The following is a 7,788-nucleotide window of genomic DNA, read 5'->3' on the forward strand; positions in this document are numbered from 1 at the left end:
GCAAAAACTTGCCATTTTTAACTTTGAGGGATGTATTATGGTGTTGAGCACAGGCAACCACCAATCAGTGTAAGACCAGCCCTATTCAGGGGCCACACATTAATTTTCCACAGCTTTAGCTGAGGATGCTAGAGCAGGTTGCGAGAGCAAGTCTCTACTCAATGGAAATTTCCAGAGGGGGCGTCCAACAGCTCCACCAGCTCCGAGAACCAATGGCGGTTGGGCCACTCTGGCACAACAAACAGCACGGTTTCCCTGTTTTCCCATATGCAGTGTCATCCGTGCTGATCAGACTGTTAACTTAAATATCTATTCTGAAAATCTCTCAAAGCCATGAGGACTGGAAGCAGTTCTAGGTGGTTTATATGCCCACGATGATGTGCACATCAGGGGCGGAGTGTCAAGCACCATGTGCCAATAGATTGGCATGATTTTAAAGATTTTATTTGTATAGCGCTTTTCAAAACACACTTGTTTCAAAGCAGCTTTACACAGTGCTTTAAGTGGCCCAAAAGAGGTGCCGGTACTCTATTATTATGTTTTTTTTGGGGGGTTTTCTGACTCCCCTCCTCCCCTGAGGTAACAACAACTATATTGAAGGGGTTTTATATACAGCAGTCAACAGACGACCTTATACAAAATAACATAATAACCATAGAACAGTAGAACATAAACATGTCCTGAAGATGGTTCATTTCTTTACCCCTGAAAAATATACAAAAGCAGATTCAGCAAAATACAATCACAGTACACCAAATGAAAAATGAGAAATACTGTACAAATCATTTTACCTAGAAAAGGCTCCAGCACGTTTTGGGCTCCACTTTCCCTGCACTTTGGGCTTCGCAGTTTGTGGATGCTGCACTTCTCCTCCCTAGTGCCAGCCATGTCTGCACATATGTTTGTGCATTAAACTGATCCAAGGGTGGTCCGTTGCATTTCAGGAAGATCAGATTTGAAAGCCTTTTGATGTTGAGAGAGTTTCTTTTCAAAGTATCATTCATTGAGCTGAAAGCTCGCTCGCATTCACTTGTTGATACTGCAAAGGTGTGGACAGCTTTAAGAAGAGGCTTCAGGGCTTCTGGTGTCTTGGAAGCTTTAAGGTCTTTATACTCCCTAAATCCTAGGACACTCTCCCTCTCCCCAACTCTGAATCTCTGACATAAACGTCTGACCTCTGCATTCCCATATTGAATATCTAGAGATGCAGGCCAGGAGTCAGACTGGAGGACCTTGATGTCTGAGAGGAGGTGACTATCTGTTTTTTCAGATGAGGTTCTACTGACATGTGAGGAAGTTGTTGGAGTCATCCTGCACTTAACATTTTCAGCCAGGCTACGGAAAAATTGCCCAGGGTTGATTTTTATAACCCTCTGATTTTCATGCAGGCATACATTTCTGAAGAATTTCTTCTTTTCAGCTTCAATGGCAGTTTGTGTGTAGGGACCAGGTGTGGATACCATTGACTCAAACACCCGGATTTGTCGGTCCAGCTGCCTGTCGGCTTGCTCCAAAGTCAGCCTTTCTCATATCTTCATGTGTTTTTGCATTGTATTTTGTGTTGCCTTCTCTTTTATTTCAACTGCTTTCTTGTGATAAATTGAGTCTCTGTGCTCTTTTATTTTCTTTCGTAGTGAGTTTTGTTGTGCAGCCTTGTCCCTTCCAAAAGACGAGATTAAGCACCCACTCCACTCCTGCGACACTCTCTGCCCTTGCTGCATGTCCACGCGAGCACAAACTTGACTAAACACACTAAAACCCAACTTTTGATTTCTGCTCATCAGCCACTTGTAATTTGTGGAGAAATACCGGACTTGTGCTTGAGACCAACAATCTGGCCACTCATGCTCGCTAACGCGGCTGTTGTCATCGGTAGAAGTGGTGTCACTCTCGTCCTCGTCGCCACATGTGAGAACCTCATCGACAGCGGCACAAGTGCTGCTTTCATTAACTTGCGTCTGACCTGCAGCGATATCATTCTGGCTTGGTGGGGTGTCAGCCAGCGAGTCCTCTGATTCTGACCTAGTTCTTTTATTACTCAGAGTCTGAAGCCAGGTGAGCATATTAAATGTTCAATGTATTTGTATTTTATTTGCATTTATGGTTGCGCATTTCACACACCCACCATTGTGTTGACACTGACAGCGCCGCGGCAAAAGCGACGCATGCGCTTTTCACTTGTAAAACTCAAGGGTGTATGGGTAATGTAGTCTCTGCTCTGGGTGGGATGAATTAGTTAGCCTGCATTGTGAAGGGCGCTCTGAAAAGCGGCAGCGCAGCCAAATGATTAAAACAGATGTGCAAATAAAAGCACGTTCTGGGCGCACGGAGAGGTGGCGGTACGCTCAAGAGCTATATTTGGAAGTGGCGGTACTGAGTACCGCGCGTACCGGCCCACTTAAAGCACTGGCTTTACAGGAAATCATGCATTTACAAAAAATTCAACTGTTATATCTATAAAGTATTGAGTGATCATTGTGTAGTTTAAATAAATGTGATTGTAAATTGTGTATAGAAATTCAATTATTAAATAATAATTGTATTTAGAACCCCTGTGAGCAAGCTGAAGGTGACTCTGGCAAGGAACACAAAGCTTCATAAGATGTTGGTTAATGGAGAAAGATAACATTGGGAGAAACCAGACTCACTGTGGAGGACAGTTCCCCTCTGGCTAAACAACATGAATATAATGCCAATATCAGTTATTTATGTGCAGTGCAAGTCATGGTTTTAAATTTGTAAATTAAACGTTGAGGTCCATTGTTTAAAAAAATAAAAAGGGCTTCTGAAATCTGAACACATGGGAGGAGTTTCCATAGCAACAGCTACTGACGCAGCATTGAAGTGACCGGGAACACATCTCCAATGTATCAGAAACCTCAGCAGTACATCCGATGTTGTTTGTATTGATTGTAAGCGTTGTATAACAGACACTGAAGCCTGTTCTGGAGTCAATGAAACACTATAATGTTGTACAAAATAAGAGCCTTGGTGATAGTGTGACATTGGGTCACAAGCCACTTCCTGTGATAGGAGATAATGGAGGAAAGTCTTACTTTAGCCAGATTATGTTTCTTGCACAGAGATACCCAGCAGGGCCTCAGCTATCCCAGATCAAGTCAGTCTGTAATTAACATTTTGACTAACAACAGCAGGGAGCTCTGGAAGATCTTATTCTGTAAGGAGGGAAACTGAACTGTCAGATTAAAATGGCTTGCATCAAGACATTCAAATCCAGGTATTGCTTCAGTTTGACACTTGACTTTTTGACCACACTGAATTACTCAATCATGAGGCATAAGATGTTCATGAGACATGGCAGTTTGCACACCATCTTATAAATATTGCACTCAGAAGAGTCAAAAGTGTTTGTAACTTGTGTCTACACAAGTTTAAATAGTTTTATGAAAACATTTCTATAATAGTTAATAGCCACAAATCTCACATTTAGATTTGATACATGTTAATAATCATGTGATTGTGTAATTTTATGCCACCAGATTCACAACAGGAGTGTAGGCACATTCATTTTTTCTTACCCACTTCTAATAATAATTAATCCAGAATATTCTAATTGAAGGGGCGCATGCTTGAAGTTTGCATAAAAGATGGGCAAATCAACTCTATATAAGGCCTTTCAGCTTCCCCACACCTGTACTGTTGTAAGTGTGTAACAAAAGATGCCACAAAAGCAATAAGCCAAATATATATATATATATATATATATATATATATATATATAAACATCACATATAAAAAAGTTCAGTATAGCATTAAAATTTAGAATTATTTTATAATATGTAACACATAATGTTGATGTTGTATGAACTGAAGATATGCTTGGAGCATCGCTTGTGCAGGAGCATTTATCTGTGCATGTGGTCCACAATGCAAAGAAATCTGTTGTGGTTTTGCCCCTTCACCTGATCGTGAACAGGACACTGTACTACAATGTAAAAAATGTAATTGCGTTTTACCCAGCTTAATGGGATTTTTGAGTCACAGTAACTCTAAGTACTTTGCATCTATGCATCACAGGTTAGGCCAAAAATATTCCCCCAAATGTTGTTCCAAGTAGTCTAACAGAGTTGTCTAATAGTTGTCAAATAAATAGCCTCAGGTTACTGATTAAAGGACACAAAAAAGTACTTAGTCTTGCAGTTGTACATTCTGTTTTCCATTTAAATTTTAGATTCTGGATTCCATGTTTTATCAGTGTTTAAACAAATTAATACTTAAAACTGAAAATATGCCAATAAAAAGAAAAAATAGCAATTATGTTTTTGGTCAAAAACAATAATGGAAAACAGAGCTTCACCATATAAATAAAAACATTAATGAAATCTTATTACCTATGGCACAAAGCTGCTACAACTGAATCAAAGCCGTACTTGCTTTTGTGATATTGCTTATATATAATAATAAAGATTATTATTAATATAAATAATGATTGTTATGATAAAAATACAAAAATTACTATGAAATTAGTGGTATTAGCAGTGTTATTGCTATAACTTTAAATACTGTATGTTTTATTTTTCTATACAATATTAAAATGTATTATATGTCACAATCTCTTTAATTTTACACATCCAGTTAAACAGAGCTGTTATTTTGGTGAAATTTTAGTTTTATTCTTCCTGTGTGTTTTTTTAATAAGTGCCGCATTCCAAATGAAATGCTAAAATATTTGTGAGCTGAAATCTCACTGGAGAAAGAATTCATATTTAAGTATATACTGTAAATAAGTATAAATATAAGTGTTCACAGCTTCTTAAACACCAAGCATACTGCATTGAGCATTACACAAGATCTCTCACTTACTGTCTCTCTCTCTCTCTCGTACAGTATAAAAAACATTATGTCTATGGAAAGTCCTCATAATGATAGCTGCACCAACGCGTTTGTGTGTGTGTGTGTGTGTGTGTGTGTGTGTGCGTGTGTGTGTGTGTGTGTGTGTGTGTGTGCGTGTGTGTGTGTGTGTATGTGTGAGCGTGTATTTATCACTTTGTGGGGACCAAATGTCCCCATAAGGATAGTAAAACCCGAAATTTTTGACCTTGTGGGGACATTTTGTTGGTCCCCATGAGGAAAACAGCTTATAAATCATACTAAATTATGTTTTTTGAAAATGTAAAAATGCAGAAAGTTTTCTGTGAGGGTTAGGTTTAGGGGTAGGGTTAGGTTTAGGGGATAGAATATAAAGTTTGTACAGTATAAAAACCATTATGTCTATGGAAAGTCCCCATAAAACATGGAAACACAACATGTGTGTGTGTGTGTGTGTGTGTGTGTGTGTGTGCGTCAAGTATGGCACAGCACAGTGGAAGCTCTCGTTCATTCCAAAGCACGCAGCGCATGCAGACTGTATTTTATTTACTTTATTGACACTGTGCAATGAACACACTTTGCCATATCAAGATTTTAATTACATTAATTGTCTAATTGTTATTGATTTAATAAAAAAAATGTCACATCCCATTTTTTGTTAATAGCACTAATATAAATTTGCTAATAAAATATATTGTACCATTTAAAAATTTTTATATTGCGATATTCCATTAGTACTGGTATACAGCGCAACCCTATGTACACTGTACCAGCACCTTAGAAGAGTCTCTGCCAGTACTGTGTCATGAATTGCACACATCAAACACTGGCATAAGTTAAAGAAACTTCCCATGACATTTTGATGTTTTGCAGTACGCAACATGCACTCAAAAATATATTTTAGCCTATTTTCAAAGTGAATCCATTTCAATTGAATAATACAATTCCATCTAATTGAATTGCCTAATCTTTAACAAAATAAAATTTACAAATCTTACAAAATGCAAGTTTTATTAATTGCTTTCAGAATAATAAAATGTTTAATTATTGTAATCGTCAGCTTATTTTAATTTCTGTAAATCCTTACAGTAAAGCTAAGGATTTACTTTATATCTGTTATCCAAATGTAGTACCACACCTCACAAATTGCTGGTGATCTTTTCAGTTAAAATGTTGCTTTATAAGCCTGTATTCTGTGTGAAAACATGTAGGTAAGCCTATGCCAATTTCAATGTTTATAATTAATAGATGATTGTGCTGTAAATCTACTGCAAATCTATTGTACTCTATACAGGTAATTTTTTAGTTTAACAGTTGTCATTATTTTTTAAATGTAACAGAAGGGTTCAAATTGTATGTTGTTAGCTAAGCTGTACACACAGGTTGTTTATAAGGACATTTCTAAAATGTTTTAGCAAGATGCTTTTCTGTGAATAAGAGATTATATTTACTTCCCTCTGCTGAGTCAGGTCTTGTTCTATGCCTCTCTTTAGTAGAGTGCAGGATTCAGGAAATGCATGTTAAGCTAAAAACGCTTCAGATGATACTTGTCTAATGATTATTTTGTGAAGATATTTTCAGATGTGTTTGGAAACTGGAAGTCAGAGTGGTATGGAAAGGGTTTTATTTCAGACAAGTATTGATTTCTTAGCTTTGGAAGCCTTGCTTGTAATACTTGCTAAAGGGGCCTTACTAAGGTCTTAAATAAAATTATGCCCATTGATGGACTTTCTCTTAAAGTATGTTATTTAAGAACATGGATTATGGCCCATACTGGACTTGAGACCTTTGGATCGGAAACTCAAGAGGTCTCCGTTCAAGATGTTGACTCAGAGACAGATTTTGTCTCATGTCTGCTCCCTCGGGACTGGATGGATCAATCAGTCTGATAGATGCAGACTTTCATGTACAAATTTCTCCTCATCACAAGTTATTCTTGAGATTCACCTTCCAGGGCACTGCATTTCAGATCAAAGTCCTACCCCTTTGGTTGTCCCTGGCTCCTCGCACATTCATGATTTGTGTTGATGTGGTGCTTGCTCTGCTGAAGCTGAGCGGCATCCGTAAATGTAATTACCTCTACAATTGGCTGTTACTAGCTCAATCAGAGGTGCAAGTGAGATCTGTTGCTCAAGCATTTGGAGCAGTTGGATCTCAGGGTCAACTGGACAAAGGGCGTGTTGGAATGAAACTCGGCAGCCATGTTTGCTTACATGACCGATGAACACATACAGTCCATTCTCCTACACTTGACGAATTTCAAGCTGGGAAGTAGCCTGCCATTGAGTCATTTTCATCGAGCGATGGGTTTAATGGCCACTGCAGCCGTCATCACCCTCCTAGGCTTCCTGCAGATGAGACCTCTCCAGTGCTGGCTGAGCCTGAGGGTCCCTCATCATGCCTGGCATCATGATCACCATTGCCTCCTAGTGAAGCATCACTGTATAACCATGTTAGCTATTTGGAGCTATTTACTCACCAAGATAGGCTAAGGAGCCCTGTGCAGAGGACGTTGTAACACTGCTACATATTTCAGTCAACATTTATCATGGTGTATGTTTTATCAGTTAAATCAAGAACTTACCACTTGTTGACTAAAATGTATTCACTATGTACAAAACTCCATTACCCATAATGCTGTACTGTGCTTATATGTCACTTCCTGTTCAACTCACTTCCACTTTACTTCCTCTTTGCCACATCATTGTTTTTAGAGTATATATAAAAGGAGTAGTGCCCATGAGCGGGAGAGTTAGTTCTCCATGGATGTTATCCTTCAGAATGATTCCTAAAGTCACATTCAGAGGTGTTCATGTTTCCATGTCATGTTTTGTGTTAATGTCTTTTATTTTGAAATGTACTTTCATGTCATGTTAGTTTCTGTTTCATTGTCATGTGATCTTGTCATGTGTTTCCCATTTCCATGTGTCTTGTCCCTATTGGTTCATAGTCTTGTTA

Source organism: Xyrauchen texanus, chromosome 9 (genome assembly GCF_025860055.1).
Source record: "Xyrauchen texanus isolate HMW12.3.18 chromosome 9, RBS_HiC_50CHRs, whole genome shotgun sequence".
Taxonomy (NCBI): domain Eukaryota; kingdom Metazoa; phylum Chordata; class Actinopteri; order Cypriniformes; family Catostomidae; genus Xyrauchen; species Xyrauchen texanus.